This window comes from Manis javanica, chromosome 15 (genome assembly GCF_040802235.1).
Source record: "Manis javanica isolate MJ-LG chromosome 15, MJ_LKY, whole genome shotgun sequence".
Classification (NCBI taxonomy): Eukaryota; Metazoa; Chordata; class Mammalia; order Pholidota; family Manidae; genus Manis; species Manis javanica.
The window spans coordinates 46,869,445-46,896,714 of NC_133170.1; the positions used below are offsets into that span (position 1 = coordinate 46,869,445).

Genomic DNA, 27,270 nt, shown 5'->3' on the forward strand with positions numbered 1-27,270 from the left:
ACCGTCCTTCCCTTTTTAACAGATACTTCTCCTCCTCAGCACTTGGCCAGCACTGGTGGTTTGCACCCAGTGGTGGGTTAGAGAGCCGTATACTTTAAGAAGCAGATTTGTTATACAGCTTTTGTAGCAGCCTGTCTTGCCAGTGGGTTTCAGCCCCTGGCAAGTTCGCCATGGATTCAGTGAGACCAAGCAATAACAATGGAATGTTATTGGGGTGAAAGGGTTTATTACCCAGCTTGTCTCCCGGTGGTAGGTCGAGCACTAGAATCATGTCTGCATCCAACAGTATGCAGGTCTGTATTCCTCCTATATCTCTGCCTTGCCCAGAGTACTGGGCAGAGCTCTTTATATAGTGACTCAGTCAATAATAGCTTACTGCCTGTGGGTGTGGGAGCAGTAGCCTGGCAGTAGGCCAGTTACATCATCAAGTTGTTTAGGTTCGGGTGAGGATCCTGGCCATAGGAATCCCAACTTTCCCCACACAGCCGTATCTGAAAGTACCCTTCTCAGGGGAAAACTAAGGTGGGTTGTCACAGTGTCTGATGAAGAAACCCGAGAGTTGTCCTAGCTATCTTTCTCCCCCTCTTCACATCCAATTTTAAGTACTGTTAGTACTTAAACACAATGTTCCCCTTTATTAATCTCCCCTTTTCCCTGGGCCCATCAGCTGAGTGTAAGCTCTCTTCATCCCTATTCTGACTTTTTTAAGTGACAGTCCCATACTGTTCATTTCGTGCCTCTTCAGATATTAGATACATGCTCTAATTCTTTGCAAGTTGTGGGCTTTCATGGTCTTTTATTGGGTAACAGCTTTAAGATATAATTCACAGATTATACAATTCACCCATTTAAAGTGTACAGTTCAGTTAGTACATTCACAGTTGTGCAACCATCCCTCCAGAAAGAAACCCTGTGCTCCCTAGCAGCACTCCTTATTTCCCCATACCAACAGCCTGAGGCATCTGCTAATCTACTTTCTGACTCTATAGAGATTTGTTCTGGACATTTCACATAAATGCCATTATACAACGTGTTTTTTGTGACTAATGTCTTTTATTTAACATAGTATTCTCGCGGTTTACTGTTCAGAGAGGTTACACATTTGCCCTGTGTTCAGCTAGGGACTTGTGGCCCAGAACATCCCTCTGTAGCTGTTGCTCAGACACACAGCACAGCCTTGGGCATGTGTATAGTGTTTGGGGCTACCAAAGTTTATTATTTTTGGATTTGGGTCCCCTTCCTCATCACAGTCTCCTGTTAAGCTTCTCGCCATTCTGTCTACACACGTCATACCCTGCTGTTAAGACTCCACTAAGGGCTAGCTGTGTTAGTTTCCCAGGGCTGTTGTAACAAATTACCACAAAGTGGGTGGCTTAAAACAACGTTTCTTGTCTCACAGTTCTGCAGGCCAGAAGTCCAAAATCAAGGTGTCAGCAGGGCCATGCTTCCTCTGAAACCTGTAGGGGACAATCCTTCTTTGCATCTAGATCTATCTTCTGCTGTTTGGCAGCAATCCTTGGCATTCGTTGGCTTTGTAAATGCATCACTCCAATCTACCACTGTCCTCACAAGGCCATCTTCCCTCCGGTCTGTCTTCACGTAGTGTGCATGTCCCACTTTCTTTCTTCTTATAAGGGTACTAGTCATACTGGATTAGGGCCCACTCTGATGACCTTATCTTCAGCTTGGTTACATCTGCAGAGACCCTATTCCCAAATGAAGTCACATTGACTGATGGGAGTTTGTTATGACTTCAACCTTTTGGAGAACACTCTTCAACCCATAACACTTGCTGATTACCCTTTTGTTTCCAGTAATGCCCTGGGGCGTAAATTGCTGCATGTTCCGATCCAAACAAAGTCTGGCTGCTTGACTTGCTTTGGGTCTTGCTTTAGACTCTCACCAAGTCTTAGCTTTCGTACTGTGGAGCAGGAGCTGATGAGGAGCTTGCTGTTTACAGATGTCTACCTGGATCTTCCCAGTGGAGTAGGAGGTTTGTGTATGCTTGTGTGTGAAGAGGATGGAAACTGATCCTGCCATCTAGCATAGATCTTCGCAGCCCAAATCTACTAGTGGGAGCTGGAAATGGCAAAATGGTGCTGCCAGCTGTTATCCCTCTTTGGTGTAGGTTTTCTGTAGTATAAAGCTATGGCAAATGATATCTGCTGATGTTCCGCAGCCATCAGATCCACCAGGAATAGCTCTGCCACTCCAGGGATCTGTGGGAGCTGGAACCTGCAGTGATAAGTCTGCTAGAACAGCTCTTCCATGACACAGATTTGTGGGGGGGTTGGGCTCAGCTCTAGCTGGAATGCCGTGGCCTCCCACTGTTACTTAATGAGTATCTGTAAATTTTGTTGAATAAATGCTGTGCAATTTGTTGCAGGCCCATTGGTCAATCTCCAGAGACTATGAATCACTGTCATTGCTAATTTTTGCCATTTTAGTATTGAGGGGAGCATTCTCTGAGTTCCTTATTACAGCCATTCTAGAGAGTCTTGATCCTTAAATAGTTTTTTAGGCACCATCTTCATGGGTTGGGTAAGGAGACAGACACAGGTTTGGAATGGCATATGACTCTTCAGGGAATTTAGGCCAAAGAAGAATGATTTCCTTTAATGCTGATATTGTTTTTCAACATATTCAATTATTGAAAAGTTTAACAACCCTTTGTTAAATGATTGAAATTATTTCTTACTTGATTTAATAACCTTTTTGTACCTACACACAAAACACAAAAGAAAGTAAAACAAATGGTCAGAGAATGTTTAATAGTTTCATTTCAGTAAATAATGTTATTCTTTGAATATTTAATGGGCTAATTATATAAGGAAAGTCTTCATTTTGTTGGCAACTGGAATTTTTCATAATGAACTTATAGTCATCTCTTTCATGGGTTTTTATTTGATGTAAATGTCACCATCTGGGCTGCAAATTTTTTTTTAATCTTATTCAGTTATTTGAAAGGGCCAGCAAGATATCTTGAAAGCTTTTTTAACACTCTAAATGTATTTATGTAGGGTTAGCATTTTTGTAGTGATTAGTTTTTAACTAAGCTGAGCTCTACAATTAGAGATTTCTGAAATTGGAAGCTATTAAAAATGTCTGTTACTCCCTCCCAAATCAAAGTGCTGCTTTTTAGATGAGAAATCACTCTGAGACTTCATTAATAATGAGGTATTATCACAAAGTGTTCTTTTTGGTGTTTTCTGTAAAGCATTGTAAGCTTGTATCTTATTTTATAGGAATGTAACTGTCTTTATACATTTATTACTAATGCTTTTCTATTAGAATTTTAGAGATAGTTTGAACCTCAGAATTTACTTAGCCCCACCTCATTATTTTGATCAAGTGATTGAAGACCTTATAGATTATGTAATCTTCTAAACCTTACAATTTAAGATTACAAGCATAACTGTACAGGTAAGAACAAAACTAACGCTTCCAAAAATCCATGAAGCAATGTGTAGACTTTCTTTTTTCAGAAAGCCTTAGGAAATACTGTGTATATTTCCCTTTATTTAATATTATAATTATTTTGTCTAGCATTAATTTGGCATCTATACCAAATAATTTGATTTTAGGCCTAACTGAGCCACAGGGACCTGAGAATTTTGATTTTTGTTTTTTTTTCTAGTAGAAAGCACTTTCTTGTCTTCTTTCTCAACATTTATGTTTAAATAAAATATAAAATAACCACCAGTAGTTAGTATAAATATGTAAAATCTTATCTATGCATCTCACTTAAGAAATATTTTGAATCCATGAATCAGAAATTAACATCAAGATTTATCGGGTTTAACAAATTATGATTTACTTTGTTTATTTCTGTATAATTGATAAAGATACCTTCTATATATTATTGTATTTGATCTTTATAGCCACTTTATCAAGGTAGCTTAGACAACTTTTATTGTTTCCATTTTATAGATAGAAAAACAGGTTTGGAGCCTAAGTAACTTGCCTAAACTTTATGACCTTAATAATTTACTCCTATTGTTAACCATTCACTGCATGTCACTGGTCGGTCATGATAGTATTTATTACATTATTTCTTCTAGGATATACCAAAGTATTGACGATTTTTATTCTAGAAGATTTAAGAGGAATAATTTGTGTTATTTGGCATGTCCCCAAAGCTAGTCTGAGTAGAAGAAATGTAAGCTGGACTCCTCTGAATACTAGGATCCCTTTCTTCCCCCTTATAGCAAACTCCTGTCCTTAGTGTTAGCTCAAATTTCACCTCTGTGAAGCCCCTCTGAGGAGACAAAAATCCCTTATTCCTCTGTGCTCTTAATGGTTTTGTATTGTCTAACTTGGTACAATATTATTTGTTCATATCATGTTTGAGCTTGAAGACAAAAATTGTTATACACCTTTTCATTTCTCCAGTGCCTTGAATGAAACACAGTGGAGCTCAGTACGTTTTAAAAATAAATGGATGAATGAATGCTACATGCCTGATATGTGTCCACAAGCTGTATAAGCCAAACAGTATGCATGCTCTGATTCTGGAATAACTGCAGTCTTAAATGCTTGTTTGACTACTTTCTGCATGATATTTTGTTGATTTTTACTGATTAAGTATTCTGGAGTCTTCAGTTGGTAATGGGCCAGTTTATTCCTGCTCCACTTCATTACTTATGGTTATTTGGGACCTGGATGAAACCAATTTATTGTAATGTTATTAGTTGAATCTTTGATTTTATTAAAAATGAAAAGTATTGTTCAGGACACTTAAATTCTTACAAAAATGAAATTCTGTTACTTGAGGTTTGTCATATTTGCCTAATTTCTTTAAAAATAAGAGTCTTGGGTAAACTATTTTGTATTAACTATATTCCCTGCACTGGACTTGTTTATTTCATAATTGGAAGTTTGTACCTCTTTATCCCCTTCACTTGTTTTGCCCATCCCCTCACCCTCTCTCTGCATGGCAACCAACAGTTTATTCTCTGTATTTATGAGCCTATTGGTTTTGTTTGTTCGTTTTATTTTTCTTACCATTCCACATGTAAGTGAAATCATATAGTATTTGCCTTTCTGCTTCTAACTTATTTCACTTAGCATAATACCCTCTAAATCCATCAATGTTGTTAAAATGGCAAGATTTCATTCTTTGTTATGGCTGAGAAATAATCCATTACCCCCCCACACACACATCTTTATCCATTCATCTATAGATGGACATCTATAGTACGCTTCATATCTTGGCTATTTGTAAATAATCCTGCAATAAATGTAGACCTGCATCTGTCTTTTTGAATTAGTGATTTTATTTCTTCAGACAAATTCCCAGAAGTGGGCTTAATGAGTTGTATGGTATTTCTGTTTTTAATTTTTTGAGGCATCTGCATATTGTTTTCCTTAGTGCCAATTCACTTTCCCACCAACAGTGCATGAATGTTTCCTTTTCTTCACATCCTTGCCAACACTTTTTACTTCTTGTCTTGTTGATGTTAGCCATTTTGACTGATGTTGGGTGATATCTCATTATGGTTTGTATTTGCATTTCCCCCAGTGATGAGTGATGTTAGGCATCTTTTCATGTGACTGTTGGCCATATGCATGTCTTCTTTGGAGGTCATATAAGTCTTCTTTTGACTATCCCACAAATGAATTTAAGAAAGACCAAATTTATTGTGTATTATGAAGGGAGCTGAAAATTGGATACATCCAGAAAAGTATTCCAGAGTCTGATTAACCAATTCCTGTGTTCTATTAGTTTTCTCCTCTCCCTTCTGGCAATCACCTTCTTTCTGACCATTCCAGTGTTTATTAGCTGCAGTCCAAGAAAAGTGAAATAAGAGATGAAGTTCACATCCTTCAGTTTTGTTGTTAGTAGATGCCTTAAATTTTAGGTGTGAAGAAGAATGCAAATAGTTAAATTATTTGTGCTCCATCTGTATTATTTATGCCTACCAATATCACAGCTAACAATGACTTACCTATAATTGACTAAAATTTCAGGAAAGAAAAGTAGTTAAGAAATGCTTCCTCAAGATTTGTTTTAACACCTTTCTTTTGGGAAAAGAATTAAAAGGAAAAAAAGACCTAAATGGATTCAGATTATTTTCTTTATCTATGGTATTTTTTTTTGTTAAATTGTGTGTTAAATAATGAAGAGTGGAATTGGGCTCAGTTGTGAATTACAGGAAGTGGCACATACGGTAAAGACTGTGGTTTAATGTCTGTTCAGCAAACCAAGGTGGAACTGAAATGAAACTATAAATATTTTAACAATACAGATTGTGTCTGCCACTAACCAGGACTAGTCCTAATGAAAACTAGATCTACTGATACAAAGTTAATAGGAATCAGGGCAGAATAATTCCTTATTTAGTATCGGGCAAACTTTAGTAATGTCGAGTCTGCTAATTCATTTTGTTCACTAAGAATACAAATATTATTTTACTCTATAAGAATTGAAGTAGCCACAGTGGAACTATTCTTTATTTTCTTTTCTTTTGGGCAGGGATTTAGATTTAATAATCAAATGTGTATTGTATATAGTAAATATGCATGATACAATAATATATTGAAAAGCAAATAAAAACATTCAATTTGTATACTCTTTCCACAAATTACATACCAGTCTAATACTGGGCTGGAGGAGGGAGATAATTCTCTAGATGATTCAGCTGCTAGGAGTATTACCACACTTTCAGAGGCATTTTCTTGCGTAGTGGTAACTATTAAGATTTTACGGTTAGGATTTGAATACATTTACTTCCTTTAATATTACTACTTAGAGAACATTAAAATATATTTAATGGGATAGCCTAAGTAATTTCCATTCTTATCCTTGTCTTGGATTTTTAAGTCTACAGCAATAGACTTAAAACAGCCTTTGTCCAAAGGAGTCAGAATGTTGTTGTAAGTCCTCTTGAGTTTATTTGTTTATTCATTTTCCAGGATATAAGACTTGAATGCTTAGTCTGTGCAAGGTAAGTTGCTCCTATGAGAAACTCATAATAATGAATTTCCAGCTACCCCATATCAGGTCTAGAAGAAGAGAGGGAATGATGAGAATAACTAAGGGGCCATATTCCTGTTTTACGCTGCTCATCCTGGCGTAATTATTAATAGTATCCCCTTTCACTTTCAAATGTCCTAGCTTGAATGACAAGTGACATAGTCACACTGTGAATAACTATATAAATATCAGCCTCAGTTTAAGCATTAGGTTACGTAAAGCATTGTGGAAATTTTGAAGAGGGGGAGGTTGACTTAAATAGGGGTGGGGAAAGAACAGATATCTTAAATTTGACATTTTTTCTTAACTCGTTTAGATGGAAAGGGACTGCCATTTGGTTCTTGGAAACTCCCTAGTGTAAAAGTAAGAATTTCCTTTCCCATTTTCACTTCTTATAGATATATTTCATCAACTGTAATCTAAAAAAAGAGAAGGGCACTAATACCAGTACGTTTTCTGTGTGTGATTTTTTTTTGACACTATCCCTTTGAGCAGTTCCTGAGATTTTTATACTTTAAAGTTGTAGGTTAAATGAGAAACATTTAAGATGTTTCCATCCTTTGATTCTTTAAGATCATTTAATCTTACTAGGAATATTGATTTTTAAGTGACATTATAACTAATGTCAAGTCTCTTCTAAAAAAAGTTTAAAGTTGTATATAGTTTTAGCTTCAAAATTTTCTAGAAGTCTTATTATAATGGCACATAAAATTGAATGTGTAGTACAGAGTCTGATCTACTACTCTGATCCTCTCACTCCATTTCACTAATGACAAACTCTTCAAGTAGCCTTATAACTAGGAGAAATGCTGTATGAGCCAATGCAGGTAAGATTGCCTTTTGTACTTACAGCCAGGTTTGTTTGTGTCTGCAATTAGCATTGCAGACTGTCAGTCAGGAATTCATTCTGGAATTGCTCTCTACTCTTTTAGACAACGAAGGTATATGATTTCATTGTCTTTTTTTCCTGTTGTCAAAGCAAATGCAAATGACTAAGGAAACACCGGATGTCTCTTCTTAGCCATAAATACCAGAAAAGCAATGGATCCTGACTATTTGGGCAAGCAGCATTGTGTAGAATTGTTGGGTAGGCATCAGATAGGAAGATGGGTCCAGGACAGTACTGCAGGTGGAATCAGTCTTGTTGAAGTCATGAAAACCAATGAAGACCTAAAAGAAGAAGATGAATTCTGGTAAATGAAGCCAAAACTCCAGCTTTATTGTTTCATCTCATCAGCCCTGGGGAAGGCTGGACAACATTTTATAGACTAGTAAAACCTTATATAGGTGTGAAAAGCATTGTGAGATTTAGATACTAGTGTGCAAGGTAAGAGTTGGTGTGATCTTAGGAGCTGTGAAGATGAAGTTTTTCAGGTTCTGATTTATGAAGTGTCAGTCCATGTTTCTTTTAATCTCAGTGTATGATCATAAGAATATGCTGATTTCTTATTTAACAGTGAATATTATATGTAATAATTGACTCATCTCATATTTATTACCGTGAAACATAGAACAGTGGTCATAATATAGAGGAAACCAAATATTTTCTTTTTTGTGATCTCATTTTAAAAATAATGCAACATTTTAGAATAATTTTGTGCAGTAAGAAAAGAAAAATGAAGCATACCAGTAATCTTGACAGGTACATTTTCTAGTTTGCCAAATAAAAAATCAGATTAAATATTCTCTGAAAGTATCTTCTACCTCTGTGTCTTTTGAGTTTATAAAATAGAATACTTTCACTTAGCTAAAATTAAAATGTCTTGGTCTCAGGAATCTGCACATGTACTGTTTAAAGTGAGTAAGACATTCATGCTTAAGCTTTTGCCCTCTTACTCCAGGATCTTACTTGCTTTAGATGTTGGTTTCTCTTGAGAATATAACAAAATAATAAATTTTGACCAACATTTTACTGTTAAATGATATGGAAATAAAGGTAGGAATTAATAGGCAGGCAAATTTTTTAATTTTTTTTTATTTTGGTGTCATTAATATACAGTTATATAAGCAGCATTGTGGTTACTAGATTCCCCCCCATTATCAAGTCCCCACCACATACCCCATTACCGTCACTGTCCATCAGCGTAGTAAGTTATAGAGTCACTACTTGTCTTCTCTGTGCTATACTTAGGCATACAAATTTTTATATTTGAAAGAAATGAAAGTGACAGCAAAAAGTAAAAATTTTAGTATTACATTGAAAGTTATATACACAAATATTTAAGGAGCTTCTAACTTGAGCATGGCCCCTTTCTCAGAATGGACATCAAGAAATGCCATTGAATAAATAGTAGATGCATTTTACCAGATGCTTTGGGGGGTAAAGTTGTGGATTATTTCTTTGTAGTTTGCCTGGAATTTGCCAAAAATATTTAAAAGCAAATACAGTGATTATATTTTGCCAAAGTACAAGACAGAATAGTAGGCAGAAAATTGGTATGTAGGCGGGCAAAAGGGCAGATTATCTGCCAAATGGACCTAAATGAGTTGATGCAAGGAATTTAAATATTAGGCTTTGATGAGATTGTTGAATTTCCTCAATGTTGTTGTTTCCTTTGGTATGCAAGCTAATTAGACAACAACTACTAATTGGAGCCAGTAGCTCAGACAGCTTGCCTCCATTGGCACAAATGCCGGAGGGTGGCACACTGGCTTTATTGTTGGCCAGGAAGACTTCCATCAAGGCTTCGCTTTAATCATGTGTGCAGATCTCTCCTGGCCCTCTCGTTGAGAGGCTTGACTTAAATGGACCATTGGTACCAAGGGGTGTCCCAGGAGATCTCCGCTACTCTGTGGCATTGTTCCAATTTGTACTCAACTCTTAATGTATTTTAGCAATCTCAAAGCTTTACGACTCTGGAAAAATGGAGAGATTCCCCTATTGGGCAAGAATAAAAACTGTTACAGAGCATCCTGCCTCTGCATTAAGTGGTAACTTTCAACAGAGCAGCTGATCTTAATCTTAATTGTGCATTAAAACACCCAGGAATCTTGTTAAAAATTTAGATTCCTGTGGCACTACCCCATAAATTCTAATGCAGTGGGTGTGTAATGCAACACTATAGAAGCCAGCCTTTCCCCAGTTTACCCAGAATGAAGACTGCCTCCTAAAATATTTAGAAGTCAGAAACAATTTTAAAACCAAAGTGTTTTTATAAACAAAGTTGGTCTGTAAATATGTACTGCAGGACTGTACTTAGTACCCTCCTTTCACAGCTATAAATATACTTCCAATCACGTGAGCTCATTCATTTGTGTGTGTTAGCACACCTGTAAACTTTTAGCAATAGGACTTTGAAAGAGCTTTTCCATTATTTTATTGTCTTAGAATTAAACACTGAAAATTAGGGATCCTTAAAAGTATATTTACTCTACATTGCTGGCTAAGATAGATTTTTCCTGTAGGGGTAGGTGATAGCTGTTTTTAAAACTGATAGAAACCAAGTACAAGAAAGGTTATGCTGAGAGTCCTGTGGTACATATTCTATATTGAACAGTGAGCAAATTACAAGGAGTTGGGATTTGGGTGTCTTCTGATTGAGCCATTTGAATTTGGATAAGGCAGAATGCCTTCCCTGGAGATGAAGGGAGAGAATCCAAATGACCACTTCATTGTTACACAGCTTTATACCTCAGGATTGGACTAGGTGAATTCTGGGGTAAATGATTTAGCTCTAAACAACTATTCAGCAACATTTGTTTACATAGTTGCTTCTAAGGTCAGAGCAAATTAGTATCCTCGCTTCAGAAAACATACTTGAAACATACATGGTTTTGCCCAAAGAACTTATTTTCTCTTCCTCAATAAGAATACACGAGAAAGGATTTACTGTTGTTGAAAAAGGTTAGAAATACTTAGAACAACACTTTAGTGTTTCTAACCATCCTCTTATGATTCTTTAACACCTAGGTAGTTTGTTCATATAATTGATAATTTAATTGATCACCATGAAATGCAGTTAGTATGTACTTGTGCTTTACAAAGTAGAACATGTTAATTTAAGGAAATGTTTAGCAAATATATTTAGACAATTAGTATTCTTTTTTAGATCTTTCAAATTAAGTTTATCCTTTGATACACAAGCATTGAACATCTTAATAATTTTATTTTGTAAAAAAAAAGAAAACGAGTGCAATTAAAAAGTCCTTTCAAAACCTGTCATAATGATGCTGTTTAATGAAAAGCGTCCCTTTAGTGTTTTCTTCTCAAATAGTGATAGGAGTTGCTAACATTTATGGATTACTTTGTGCTGGTCACTATGCTAAACTCTCATTTAATCTTTAATATTTGATTCATTATAAAGAAGTTAACAGTCTTTAAGTATGTACATTTCCATTTCATAATATTGACTTTTTGAATTAAACTTTTTAGTTTCAGATAATTGTGGTTTCGAATGCAACCTTAAGAAAAAATACAGAGATTCCTTGAACTTTTCAGTCAGTTTTTCCCGCTGGTAACATCTTGTATAACTATAGTGCAGTTATCACTATTGTGGTTTGATAAAGCCACCAACCTTATTCAGACTTCATGAGTTTCACATTCACTTATTTGTGTGTATATATTTAGTTCTATGAGGTTTTATCACATGTGTAAATTCTTACCAACATCGCCACAGTCCAGATACAGAACTGTTTGTTCCATCATCGGAAAAATCCCTCATGAAACCCTTTTATATGCCAGTCATTATCATTTTGTCATTTCAAGAATGTTATATAAAAATTATACAATATGATACCTTTTGAGATTGACTTTTTTTACTTAGCATAATTCCCTTAATACATCTAAGCACTTGTGTATTCATAGTTTGTCATTTTTATTTCTGAGTAGTATTTCATGTTGTGGATATATCACAACGGATATATTTAATCATTTACCTGTTAAAGGACATTAGAGTTGTTTTCTCTTTGGGGCTATTACAAATAAAGCAGCTGTGAACATGTGTATATGTTTTTGTATAACCATAAGTTTTCATTTATCTGGGACATGTGCTCAAGAGGGCAGTTGCCAGGCATTAGGATGTGTGTTTAGTTTTACAAGAAACTTCCAAACCATTTTCTAAAGTGGCTGTACCATTTTACACTTCCACTTGGTATGTGTCAGTGGTCCAGTTTCTGTACATCCTCTTCCACATTTAATGTTGTCACTATTATTTTTTAGGTACTCTGATAGATGTGTAGTAATACTGAATTATAGTTATAATTTGTATTTCATTTTGCTAATGACGTTGAGTATCTTTTCATGTGTTTATTTGCCATCTATACATCCTCTGGAAAAAGTGTCTCAGCGTGATTTGCCCATTTTCTAGTTGAGTTGTTTGCTTTTCTACTGGTCAGTTTTGGGAGTTCCTCAAATCTTCTAGATAGAAGGCATTTTGTTGGATGTGTGATTTTCAAATATTTTTTCCTGTTTTTTTTAATCCTTTTAACAGAGCCTTTCACAGAGCAAAAGTTAAAAATTTTGATGAGTATTAGCTTATCAAATTTTTCTTTCATGGATGATGCGTTTTGTGTCCAGTCTAAGAATTCTTGGCCTAGCTTTAGGTCCCCAAGATTTGGTGGGGGTGGGGGGTGTTAAATTTCAAATTTAATTTCTTGTTTTAGTATGATACATTTGTCACAACTAACAAACCAGTCATGATGCATTGTTATTAAGTAGAAGCCATAGTTTATTTACATTTTCTTAGTTTTTATCTAAGTTCTTGTTCTGTCCCAGGTTCCATTCTGGATATTGTATTACATTTATTCATTATGTCTCCTTAGGCTTTTCTGGATTGTGACAGTTTCTCGGGCTTTCTTTATCTGATCACCTTGACAGTTTTGAGAAGTGCTGGTGAGATACTTTGTTGAATGTTCCTCAGTTGGGATTTGTCTGATGTTTTTCTCATTATTAGGCTAGGGTTTATGGTTCTTGCCAGGAAGACCACAGAGGTAAAGTGCCATTACATCATATCATATCAAGGGTACATGTGATCAACATGACTTATCACTGGTGATGTTCAGTTTGATCCCATGGCATAGTGTTTGCCATTATTTTAAAAACCCAGGATTAAAGTTAATCTTTGAAAGGAAGTCACTATTTGCAGCTGACATGTAAGGGGTGTGGAGTTAGGCCCCACTGCATACATTTAAATATGGTATATTTTCATTTTCATTTAAGCCCTGTGTACTTTTCTTTATTTCCTTTGAGATTTCCTCCTTGGTGCATGGATTATTTATAAGTACATTGTTTTATTTCTAAATGTTTAGAGATTTTGCTGTTGTCTGTTGTTGATTTATAGTTTGATTCCATTATAGTGGGAAATACACTCTATGATTTCCATTCTTCTAAGTTTTTGACATTTGTTTTATGGCCCATGGTGTGGTCTGTCTTGTTGACCATTCCATTTGCTGCTAAAAAGAATGTATAATCTACTGCTTTTGGGTGGAGTGTTCATATATGTCAGTTACATCCTGATGGCTGATTATTTGTTCAATTCTTCTATGCCCTTCCTGATTTTCTGTTCAATAGTCCTGTCAATTGCTGACAGTGAGATATTGAAATTCCCAACTATAATTGTGGGTTTATCTGTTTCTGCTCTCAGTTCTGTCAGTTTTTGCTTGGTGTATTCTAAGATTTTATTTTTGGTATGTACACATTTAGGATTATATCTTCTTGATGGAGTAATCCTTTTATCCTTATGTAGTGTCCCTATTTGTCTCTAGTAAATTTTTGCTTTGAAGTCTTACTTTATCTGATATTAACATAGCTATTCTTGCTTTTTATAAAACTTAATGTTTGTACGGGATATTTTTCATCCTTTCATTTTCAACCTAATTATGTATTACATTGGATTTTAAAAATAAATCAAAGCCAAGTTCAAGTTTTAAATGTTCTCATGAAGTTATTTTGAATTCTTTCTGTTAAGGTCAGGGTACATATATGGGTAAATGGTAAAGGTCAGTTTTAAAAACCAGAATATGGAATATTGGTACAAGTAGAGTAGAGAGCACCTTATTCATTAAGTCAGTCTTTTGGTCATTTAACAAATATTTGTTGAATAGTCTACCTCATTTCATGTGCCAGGAATTGTTTAAGTGCAGGAGACATAGTAATGAACAAAATAGAAGGAAACAAACAAAACAAAGCATTGTCAGCCTAGAGTTTACATTCTAGTGGAGAAAGAAGAAAGTGAATAAATAAACTGTTTTGTATGTTAGAAGGGAATTCATGGGTTGGAGCAAAGTCAAGCTGGGAAGTGGACAGAGATAGGTGGATGGTGGTCACGGTGAGGTTTTGATTTCAGAGAGGGTGGTGGGAGAAGATCCCTCTGAGCAGTCCACATTTGAGCAGAGACTGAAGATAATGAGGAAGGGGCCAAGCTATGCAAATCTCTCTGGAGCAAAGTATCTTAGGCAGAAAATGGCATTCTGGCATGTTAGAGGGACCAGAGTGACTGGAGCAGAGTGCAGCCATGGGGCAAGTGGGAGGAAGCAGGGGCTGGGTCCTGTCATGATGAGTCTTGAAAGCAGGTCTGAGGACTACAGCTTATATGATGTGGGAGGTCACTGGAGAGGTTTGAACAGAGTAATGCTACAGTTTAGCCTTTATTCTAAAAGGAGCATTTGATACTTTGGTATACTTGTCTGATCTACTTAATAAAAGAGAGTAGAAAGATAGAATGAAAATGCATTTAATTAAAAAAATTTTTTTAAAAAGAAGGCAGAATAGATCATTTCAAAGGTTTTCTTCACTTCTAAAACTCTTTCTTTACCTCTAATGAATCTAAAGTACTTGATTTTTTATTTTATTTTATATTTTTCTTAAATTTTTTATTAAGGTATATTTGATATACACTCTTATGAAGGTTTCACATGAAAAAACAATGTGGCTAGTACATTCACCCATATTATCAAGTCCCCACCCATACCCCAATGTTGTCACTGTCCATCAGGGCAGCAAGATGTCAGAGATCCACTATGTTCCTTCTCTGTGCTACACTGTTCTCCCTATGATCCCCCATACCATGTGTATTAAACATAATACCCTTCAGTCCCCTTCTCCCTCCCTCCCCAACGCCCTCCCACACCCCTCCCCTTTGGTAACCACTAGGTCATTCTTGGAGTCTCTTGAGTCTGCTGCCATTTTGTTCCTTCAGTTCTGCTTCATTGTTATACTCCACAAATGAGGGAAATCATTTGGTATTTGTCTTTCTCCACCTGGCTTATTTCACTGAGCATAATGTCCTCCAGCTCCATCCATGTTGTTGCAAATGGTTGGATTTGTTTCTTTCTATGGCTGAATAGTATTCCATTGTGTATATGTACCACATCTTCTTTATCCATTCATCTACTCATGGACACTTAGGTTGCTTCCATATCTTGGCTATTGTAAATAGTGCTGCAATAAACATAGGGGTGTATATGTGTGTTTGAAACTGAGAAGTTGTGTTCTTTGGGTAAATTCCAAGGAGTGGGATTCCAGGGTCAAATGGTATTTCTATTTTTAGTTTTTTGAGGAACCTCCATATTGCTTTCCACAATGGCTGAACTAGCTTACATTACCACCAGCAGTGTAGGAGGGTGCCCCTTTCTCCGCATCCTCACAAGCATTTGTTTTTCTTAGTCTTTTCGATGCTGGCCGTCCTTATTGGTGTGAGGTGATATCTCATTGTGATTTTAATTTGCATTTACCTGATGACTAGTGATGTGGAGCATCTTTTCATGTGTCTGTTGGCCATCTGAATTTCTTTTTTGGAGAACTCTCTCTTCATATCCTCTGCCCATTTGATAATCAGGTTATTTGCTTTTTGGGTGTTGAGGCGTGTGAGTTCTTTATGTGTTTTGGATGCTAACCCCTTATCGGATATGTCATTTATGAATATATTCTCCCATACTATAGGAGACCTTTTGGTTCTGTTGATGATGCCCTTTGCCATATAAAAACTTTTTAGTTTGATGTAGTCCCATGAGTTCATTTTTGCTTTTGTTTCACTTTCTTGAGGAGATGGGTTCAGGAAGAAGCTGCTCATGCTTATATTCAGGAGATGTTGCCTGTGTTGTCTTCTAAGAGTGTTATGGTTTCATGACTTACATTCAAGTCTTTAGTCTATTTCAAGTTTACTTTTGTGCATGGGGTTAAGCAGTAATCCAGTTTCATTCTCTTACATGTAGCTGTGCAGTTTTGCCAACACCAGCTGTTGAAGAGGCTGTCATTTCCCCATTGTATATCCATGGCTCCTTTATCATATATTAATTGACCATATATGGCTGGGTTTATATCAGGGCTCTCTAGTCTGTTCCATTGGTCTATGGGTCTGTTTTTGTGCCAGTACCAAATTGTGCCAGTACCAATTGAAGTTGGGGAGCATAATCCCCCCTGCTTTATTCTTCCTTCTCAGGATTGCTTTGGCTATTCGAGGTCTTTTTTGGTTCCTTATGAATTTTAGGATGATTTTTTCTAGTTCATTGAAGAATGCTGTTCCTATTTTGCTAGGAATTGCATTGGATCTATAAATTGCTTTGGGCAGGATGGCCATTTTGACAATATTAAGTCTTCCTATCCATGAGCACTGAATATGTTTCCACTTATTGGTATCTTCTTTAATTTCTCTCATGAGTGTCTTGTAGTTGTCAGAGTATAGGTCTTTCACTTCCTTGGTTAGGTTTATCCTAGGTATTTTATTCTTTTTAAATTGTGAATGGAATTGTTTTCCTGATTTCTCTCTCTGCTAGTTCATTGTTAGTGTATAGGAATGCCGCAGATTTCTGTGTATTATTTGTATCCTGCAACATTGCTGAATTCAGATATTAGATCTAGTAGTTTTGGAGTGGATGTACAGTATCATGTCATCTGCAAACAGGGACAGTTTAACTTGTTCCTTGCCAATCTGGATGCCTTTTATTTCTTTGTGTTGTCTGATTGTGGTGGCTAGGACCTCCAGTACTATGTTGAAAAGAAGTGGGGAGAATGGGCATCCTTGGCTTGTTCCCAATCTTAGGGGAAAAGCTTTCAGCTTCTCACTGTTAAGTATGATGTTGGCTGTGGGTTTGTCATATATGGCCTTTATTATGTTGAGGTACTTGCCCTCTATACCCATTTTGTTGAGAGTTTTTATCATGAATGGATGTTGAATTTGTCTTATGCTTTTTCAGCATCTATGAAGATGATCATATGGTTTTGTCCTTCTTTTTGTTGATGTGGTGGATGATATTAATGGATTTTCGAATGTTCTACCATCATTGCATCCCTGGAATAAATCCTACTTGATCATGATGGATGATCTTTTTGATGAATTTTTGAATTCGTTTTTCTAATATTTTGTTGAGTATTCTTGCATCTATGTTCATCAGGTATATCAGTCTGTAATTTTCTTTTTTTGTGGTGTCGTTGCCTGGTTTTGGTATTAGAGTGATGCTGGCCTCATAGAATGAGTTTGGAAGTATTCCCTCATCTTCTATTTTTTGGAAAACTTTAAGGAGAATGGGTATTAGGTCTTCACTAAATGTTTGATTAAATTCAGCAGTGAAGCCATCTCGTCCAGGTGTTTTGTTCTTAGTGTTTTGATTACCAGTTCAACTTTGTTGCTGGTAATTGGTCTGTTCAGATATCTGTTTCTTCCTTGGTCAACCTCGGAAGGTTGTATCTTTCTAGAAAGTTGTCTATTTTTTCTAGGTTATCTAGTAAGTACTTGATTTTTTAGTGTAGAAAGTATGAGGAGTGTTGTGGAAAAATTTTAGATGTCACCCCATTAGTAGCATTAGGAAAAAAAATCTAATTTTTGTTGCGTAGTTTGCCAGGCCATTTCAAAGGTCTGGAATTCAAAGGAATTCACCAGAGGCACTGAGACATATATCAAGAATGACACAGACTGGAGCCTCTGCCATAACTGTAATGTTTCTTGGTTTATTTTCAGTGGACTGTCAGCCACTTCATACCCAGTACAACAACAGAGTCTTTAAAACAATATACCTACCAGCAAGAGCAAACAAAAATAATTAGGGATGGTAAAGAAAGAAGAAACATAAGCCATTGATAGCAGACTAACTTTAAAAAGTTTCCAGTTGCCAGTGCCTTGTCATAGCCTTTTCTGTTTCGGTCATTTCACTATAAAAATGTCAGTGAAGGTGAGGACAAGAAAAGACACAAAAAAAATCAAGTTTTGTGGATAGAGAAGGAAATCACAGTCACAGTACTCAGGATACAGGAAGTGCACAAAGACTGCTTTTTTACAGGCACCATAAAAGAGATTTTGCAGAGGTTGTAAGTGGGGAATTTATCTGAGATATCAAAATCTTGTTCAATTAACCTTTTGAGAAGAATTGAAGAATAAATGTAAAGAGTGAAAGCATACCTTGTGCTTCAGGTGAAAATGATCTCACAGCCTGTTACAATTTCTGACCTGCACCCAAAGTAATCTATAACCACAGTCTATTGAAACCATAGGAAATAGTATCTTTAAATCTCCAAAGAATTATAAGTCATTCTAAGGGCATCTACATATGCATGTCTTACACTTTGCTTCATTTTTAAGCACCCCACCTCTACCCCTAAATCAAAAAATCTTTGTAGTTATTAGCCTCAAATTACTTTTTCATAATCCTCCATTGATGCTTTTCAGATAGTAAGGACTCTAGAAATGCTTTCTGATTCATCAACTTGGGTAAACTTGTAACTGATCAGAAGATTAGGCAGCAGCCATTAGTAATAGGAATTATGTTTTCTGATCCAAATATCAAAATAACAGGGTCTGACAAGTCAAATCTATGAAAATTGAGCAACTAGAAAATTTAAGAGAGCAACTCTGCATCTACAGTGGTGTGAGGAAGTTGGGGTTCCTATGGCTAGTATCCTCACTGAACTAAAACCACCTGATGATGTAACTGGCCTATTGCTAGGCTACTGCTTCCACACCTTTAGGCAATAAGGTATTATTGTGCTATATAGAGAGCTCGGCCCAGTGCTCTGGGCGGAGGCAGAGATGCTAGTGCTCGACCTACTGTTGGGAGGACACGCCAGTAATAAACCCTTTCACCCCAAAGAACGTTTTACTGTCAATTTCCTTGGTCACATTGAATTCATAGCAAACTTGCCCGGGGCTGAAACCCATTGGCAAGACAAGTGAAAAATACGTTTATCTCAAATTTAAAATCTTAATTTCTAATCTGAGTCTGTAAAATACTTGACTAAATGCAATGATTAGCTTACTTCCATAAGTAGCATCTGTGTCGAAACTAAATTTGACAATGGTCCTTCATAAGTGAAAACTCATTTAAATGTGCGAGCCTCATATTAAAAAATTCATAATACATTGAAGTAAGTCTAAAAGTAAATGCAGAGGGCGGAGCCAAGATAGCGGCGTGAGTAGAGCAGAGGAACTCTCCTCCCAAAACCACATAGAATTATGAAAATATAACAAAGACAACTTCCTAAAATAGAGACCAGAGGACACAGGACAACATCCACACCTGCGAGAACCCAGAGCCTCGCAAAGGGGTAAGATACAAGTCCCGGCCCGGCGGGACCCAAGCGCCCCTCCACCTGGCTCCTGGCGGGTGGAAAGAAACCGGAGCGGTTTTTTTCTTTTTTTTTTTTGGCGAGTGCTTTTTGGAAGCCTTAAAGGGACAGGGACCCCAATACCAGGGAAGCAGGGCAGTAAGGCCGGTGAGTGGGTGCCTGAGACCGGCGCCTGAGGACAAAGAAAATCGTGCATTTTTCCCTTTTTTTTGGCAAGTGCTTTTTGGAAGCCTTAAAGGGACAGGGACCCCAATACTAGGGAAACAGGGCAGCAAGACCAGTGAGCGGGTGCCTGAGACCGGCACCTGAGGACAAAGAAAATTGTGTGATTTTTTCCTTTTTTTTTTTCTTCCTCTTTCGTTGTTGCTGTTGTTGTTTTGGATTGGACAGTGCTTTTTGCAAGCCTTAAAGGGGCAGGACAGGACACTTAGCATAGAGGCAGGGAATCTGGGGATCTCTGGGCACTCTAACCCCCTGGGAAACAGGGAGCACAGAGGCCCATTACGGAGATAAATAGCCTCCCGGCTGCTCCCCATCCAATGAGGCTCCACCATTTCGGAGGAGAACCTCCAGCCAGGCCACGCCCACAGCAACAGCGGATATAAACTCCATAGCAACTGGGCAGGTAGCAGAAGCCCTGTCTGCGTGCAGCTTCCCAGCACAAGCCACTAGAGGTCGCTATTCTCCCAGGAGAGGAAGGCCACAAACCAACAAGAAGGAAAGCTCTTCCAGCTGTCACTAGTACCAGCTCTGCAAACTATCTCTATCACCATGAAAAGGCAAAACTACAGGCAGACAAAGACCACAGAGACAACACCTGAGAAGGAGACAGACCTAACCAGTCCTCCTGAAAAAGAATTCAAAATAAAAATCATGAACATGCTGATGGAGATGCAGAGAAAAATGCAAGAGCAATGGGATGAAGTCTGGAGGGAGATTACAGATGTCAGAAAGGACACAGAAGTGAAACAAACCCTGGAAGGATTTATAAGCAGAATGGATAAGATGCAAGAGGCCATTGAAGGAATAGAAACCAGAGAACAGGAACGTATAGAAGCTGACATAGAGAGAGATAAAAGGATCTCCAGGAATGAAACAACACTAAGAGAACTATGTGACCAATCCAAAAGGAATAATATTCATATTATAGGGGTATCAGAAGAAGAAGAAAGAGGAAAAGGGAAAGTCTCTTTGAAGAAATAATTGCTGAAAACTTCTCCAAACTGGGGGAGGAAATAATCGAACAGACCACGGAAATACACAGAACCCCCAACAGAAAGGATCCAAGGAGGACAACACCAACACACATAAGAACTAAAATGGCAAGGATCAAGGACAAGGAAAGAGTTTTAAAGGCAGCTAGAGAGAAAAAGGTCACCTATAAAGGAAAACCCATCAGGCTAACATCAGACTTCTCAACAGAAACCCTACAGGCCAGAAGAGAATGGCATGATATATTTAATGCAATGAAACAGAAGGGCCTTGAACCAAGGATACTGTATCCAGCGTGACTATCATTTAAATATGATGGCGGGATTAAACAATTCCCAGACAAGCAAAAGCTGAGGGAATTTGCTTCCCACAAACCACCTCTACAGGGCATCCTACAGGGACTGCTCTAGATGGGAGCACTCCTAAAAAGAGCACAGAACAAAACACACAACATATGAAGAATGGAGGAGGAGGAATAAGAAGGGAGAGAATCAAAGAATCTCAAGACAGTGTATGTAACAGCTCAATAAGCGAGCTAAGTTAGGCAGTAAGATACAAAAGAAGCTAACCTTGAACCTTTGGTAACCACGAATCTAAAGACTGCAATGGTAATAAGTACATATCTCTCAATAGTCACCCTAAATGTAAATGGACTTAATGCACCAATCAAAAGGCACAGAGTAATAGAATGGATAAAAAAGCAAGACCCATCTATATGCTGCTTACAAGAAACTCACCTCAAACCCAAAGAAAAGCACAGACTAAAAGTCAAAGGATGGAAAAACATACTTCAGGCAAACAACAGTGATAAGAAAGCAGGAGTTGCAGTACTAATATCAGACAAAATAGACTTCAAAACAAAGTAACAAGAGATAAAGAAGGACACTACATAATGATAAAAGGCTCAGTCCAACAAGAGGATATAACCATTCTAAATATATATGCACCCAACACAGGAGCACCAGCATTTGTGAAACAAATACTAACAGAACTAAAGAGGGAAATAGACTGCAATGCGTTCATCTTAGGAGACTTCAACATACCACTCACCCCAAAGGATAGACCCCCGGGCAGAAAATAAGTAAGGACACACAGGCATTGAACAACACACTAGAACAGATGGACCTAACAGACATCTATACAACTCTACATCCAAAAGCAACAGGATATGCGTTCTTCTCAAGTGCACATGGAACATTCTCCAGAATAGACCACATACTAGCTCACAAAGAGAGCCTCAGTAAATTCCAAAATATTGATTTCTACCAACCAATTTTTCATACCACAAATGTATAAAAGTAGAAATAAATTCTACAAAGAAAACAAAAAGGCTCACAAACACATGGAGGCTTAACAACATGCTACTAAATAATCAATGGATCAATGAACAAATCAAAATAGAGATCAAGGAATATATAGAAACAAATGACAACAACAACACAAAGCCCCAACTTCTGTGGGATGCAGCGAAAGCAGAGGAAAGTATATAGCGATCCAGGAACACCTGAAGAAGGAAGAACAATCCCAAATGAATAGTCTAACATCACAACTATCGAAACTGGAAAAAGAAGAACAAATGAGGCCTAAAGTCAGCAGAAGGAGGGACATAATAAAGATCAGAGAAGAAATAAACAAAATTGAGAAGAATAAAACAATAGCAAAAATCAATGAAACCAAGAGGTGGTTCTTTGAGAAAATAAACAAAATAGATAAGCCTCTAGCCAAACTTATTAAGAGAAAAAGAGAATCAACACAAATGAACATAATCAGAAATGAGAATGGAAAAATCACGACAGACCCCACAGAAATACAAAGAATTATTAAAGACTACTATGAAAACCTATATGCCAACAAGCTGGAAAACCTAGAAGAAATGGACAACTTCCTAGAAAAATACAACCTCCCAAGACTGACCAAGGAAGAAACACAAAAGTTAAACAAACCAATTACGAGCAAAGAAATTGAAACGGTAATCAAAAAACTACCCAAGAACAAAACCCCGGGGCTGGGCAGATTTAGCTCGGAATTTTATCAGACACACAGAGAAGACATAATACCCATTCTCCTTAAAGTGTTCCAAAAAATAGAAGAGGAGGGAATGCTCCCAAACTCATTCTATGAAGCCAACATCACCCTAATACCAAAACCAAGCAAAGACCCCACCAAAAAAGAAATTACAGACCAATATCCCTGATGAATGTAGATGCAAAAATACTCAATAAAATATTAGCAAACAGAATTCAACAGTATATCAAAAGGATCATACACCATGACCAAGTGGGGTTCATCCCAGGGATGCAAGGATGGTACAACATTCGAAAATCCATCAACATCATCTACCACATCAACAAAAAGAAAGACAAAAACCACATGATCATCTCCATAGTTGCTGAAAAAGCATTTGACAAAATTCAACATTCATTCATGATAAAAACTCTCAGCAAAATGGGAATAGAGGACAAGTACCTCAACATAATAAAGGCCATATATGATAAACCCACAGCCAGCATTATACTGAACAGCGAGAAGCTGAAAGCATTTCCTCTGAGATTGGGAACCAGACAGGGATGCCCACTCTCCCCACTGTTATTTAACATAGTACTGGAGGTCCTAGCCACAGCAATCAGACAAAACAAAGAAATACAAGGAATCCAGATTGGTAAAGAAGAAGTTAAACTGTCACTATTTGCAGATGATATGATACTGTACATAAAAAATCCTAAAGGCTCCACTCCAAAACTACTAGGACTGATATCGGAATACACCAAAGTTGCAGGATACAAAATTAACACACAGAAATCTGTAGCTTTCCTATACACTAACAAGGAACCAACAGAAAGAGAAATCAGGAAAACAATTCCATTCACCATTGCATCAAAAAGAATAAAATACCTAGGAATAAACCTAACCAAAGAAGTGAAAGACTTATACTCTGAAAACTACAAGTCACTCTTAAGAGAAATTAAAGGGGACACTAACGAATGGAAACTCATCCCCTGCTCATGGCTAGGAAGAATTAATATCATCAAAATGGCCATCCTGCCTAAAGCAATATACAGATTTGATGCAATCCCTGTCAAATTACCAGCAACATTCTTCAATGAACTGGAACAAATAATTCAAAAATTCATATGGAAACACCAAAGACCCCGAATAGCCAAAGCAATCCTGAGAAAGAAGAATAAAGTAGACTCCCCAACTGCAAGCTCTACTACAAAGCCATAGTAATCAAGACAATTTGGTACTGGCACAAGAACAGAGCCACAGACCAGTGGAACAGATTAGAGACTCCAGAAATTAACCCAAACATATATGGTCAATTAATATTTGATAAAGGAGCCATGGACATACAATGGCAAAATGACAGTCTCTTCAACAAATGGTGCTGGTAAAACTGGACAGCTACATGTAGGAGAATGAAACTGGACCTTTGTCTAACCCCATATACAAAGGTAAACTCAAAATGGATCAAAGACCTGAATGTAAGTCATGAAACCATTAAACTCTTGGAAAAAAACATAGGCAAAAACCTCTTAGACATAAACATGAGTGACCTCTTCTTGAACATATCTCCCCGGGCAAGGAAAACAACAGCAAAAATGAGCAAGTGGGACTACATTAAGCTGAAAAGTTTCTGTGCAGTGAAAGACACCATCAATAGAACAAAAAGGAACCCTACAGTATGGGAGAATATATTTGAAAATGACAGATCTGATAAAGGCTTGACGTCCAGAATGTATAAAGAGCTCACACGCCTCAACAAACAAAAAACAAATAACCCAATTAAAAAATGGGCAGAGGAACTGAACAGACAGTTCTCTAAAAAAGAAATACAGATGGCCAACAGATACATGAAAAGATTCTCCACATCGCTAATTATCAGAGAAATGCAAATTAAAACTACAATGAGTATCACCTCACACCAGTAAGGATAGCTGCCATCCAAAAGACAAACAACAAGAAATGCTGGCAAGGCTGTGGAGAAAGGGGAACCCTCCTACATTGCTGGTGGGAATGTAAATTAGTTCAACCATTGTGGAAAGCAGTATGGAGGTTCATCAAAATGCTCAAAACAGACCTACCATTTGACCCAGGAATTCCACTCCTAGGAATTTACCCTAAGAACGCAGCAATCAAGTTTGAGAAAGACAGATGCACCCCTATGTTTATCGCAGCGCTATTTACAATAGCCAAGAATTGGAAGCAACCTAAATGTCCATCGGTAGATGAATGGATAAAGAAGATGTGGTACATATCCACAATGGAATACTACTCAGCCATAAGAAGAGGGAAAATCCTACCATTTGCAGCAAGATGGATGGAGCTGGAGAGTATTATGCTCAGTGAAATAAGCCAAGTGGAGAAAGAGAAATACCAAATGATTTCACTCATCTGAGGAGTGTAAGAACAAAGGAAAAACTGAAGGAACAAAACAGCAGCGGAATTACAGAACCCAAGAATGGACTAACAGGTACCAAAGGGAAAGGAACTGGGGAGGATGGGTGGGCAGGGGGGGTTAAGGGGGGGAAGAAGAAGGGGGTATTAAGATTAGCATGCATGGTGGGGGCAGGGAGAAAGGGAAGGGAGGGCTGTGTACAACACAGAGAGGACAAGTAGTGATTCTACATTTTGCTATGCGGATGGACAGTGACCGTAATGTGGTTTTTAGGGGGGACCTCATATAGGGGAGAGCATAGTAAACATAGTATTCTTCATGTAAGTGTAGATTAAAGATAAAAAAATAATCAGTTCCTGTGTGCTGACCTCCAATGAGTTCTGCACAGTGGTGTAGAGGGTGTGTCAAATTGTGTGCAAAGGGTCTGTTTGTTTCTATGCAGAAGATCAAGGCCTAGCTTGGCTACCCAGAAAATGAACTAAGATACGATATGAGGAGGAGCTTCTGGCATCAGCACTCTCTGGAGGACTCATGCCCGGGGATGAGCATCAAAAAGCCTCCACTGGGATCCCGGCAATCCTGTGGTTTTGGCTGCGTCCACCCCTTCCGTTTCCTGGACTTGCCATTGGAATGAGGAGGGAGATGTCTAGGCTGGCATGTGCATACAGTGAGACAACGAATTTGACCGGATCTGTACTGTTGGAACTCAATCAGGAGTTGGGAGGGGTGCAAGTTGTAGCGCTCCAAAATCTTACAACTAACTATAGACTATCTATGGTTAAAAGAACATATGGGATGTGAACAGATCCCAGAAATGGGTTGCTTTAATTTGTCTGACTTCTCTCAGACTGTTCAAGTACAGTTGGACAATATCCATCATATCATAGACTAATTTTCGCAAATGCCTAGGGTGCCTAAATGGTTTTCTTGGCTTCACTGGAGATGGCTGGTAATTATAGATTTGCTTTGTTTATGTCACCGTATTCCTATTATGTTAATATGTGTGTGCAAGTTAGTTAGTAGTTTAAAACCTATACATACTTAAGGTACTCTACAAGAAGATATGTCAAAGAAATAATCAATCCTCCCATGTTTTCTTCCATATGCTACCTCTATAGCTTTTCTTCTTCCTCCCTAATTACAACCCTTAAATAGAATTCGTGCCTCATATCAAATTTACCGAGTATCATAATTCCTCCAGGTGGTAAAGATACCTCGAGACAAGTGCTGGGCATAGAAGCCACAGGCCATAAATCTGCAAAGAAGTAAAAAGCTAACCTTTTCAAACAATATGGCTTCTCTCTCCCTTACCAACTTTACATTTCCCTGTATGGCCCCAGAAGATGACTGGTTAGCCAGAGACGGGTAAGATTCCTCAAGGGAGGAACAACCTAAGACAGGCACAGTCGCAGGGGGGCCATCAGGTGAGAAATTAGGGAACAACAGTGGTGAAGTTTAGAACCTCACCCCCCCCTCTGTTGAGAGAAAGCTTCTGTATCCATGGATGTTTCATTGCCCTTGTCTAGCTCGGATTAGCACATAGTCTACAGGCACACACCTGATCATCTACAATTGCTCTCTTACAACACTAAACTATGTTTTCTACCTTTATCTTGCATCTATCTACCACTTCAGCAGTTTATTAAAAATAAAAATAATAATAAAGGGAGAAATGTGGGATCCACATATAAATCAAGTATAAAAATCAAATGAATATTCGTATTTGACCTGATTGTTTATAGTTCATAATGCGTGATCAAAACCGAAAGTTTCTGTGATGAATGCCCTTGTACTGTTCACCATGTAAGAATTTATTCACTATGTAAGAATTCGTTCACCATGTAAGAACTTGTTCGTTATGCTTCAGAAGATTGGAGACTGAAGAAAACTAGGCTTGAGATGGATTAATGACTGTGTATTGAGCATTGACCCCCCTATACAGAATTTTATTGTTGTTAACAACCATTTGATCAATAAATATGAGAGATGCCCTCTCAAAGAAAAATAAATAAATAAAGAAAGAAAGAAAGAGAGAGAGAGAGAGAAAGAAAGAAAGAAAGAAAGAAAGAAGGAAGGAAGGAAGGAAGGAGGGAGGGAGGGAGGGAGGGAGGGAGGGAGGGAGGAAGGAAGGAAGGAAGGAAGGAAGGAAGGAAGGAAGGAAGGAAGGAAGGAAGGAAGGAAGGAAGGAAGGAA

At 37.6% G+C, this 27,270-nt stretch overlaps 1 protein-coding gene across 2 annotated transcripts in view; it reads left to right on the forward strand.

Moving 5' to 3' along the window:
* The window catches only part of UBE2E2 (ubiquitin conjugating enzyme E2 E2), a 360,447-nt gene that overhangs the window by 91,436 nt on the left and 241,741 nt on the right, over positions 1 to 27,270 (forward strand). The window lies entirely within an intron of this gene.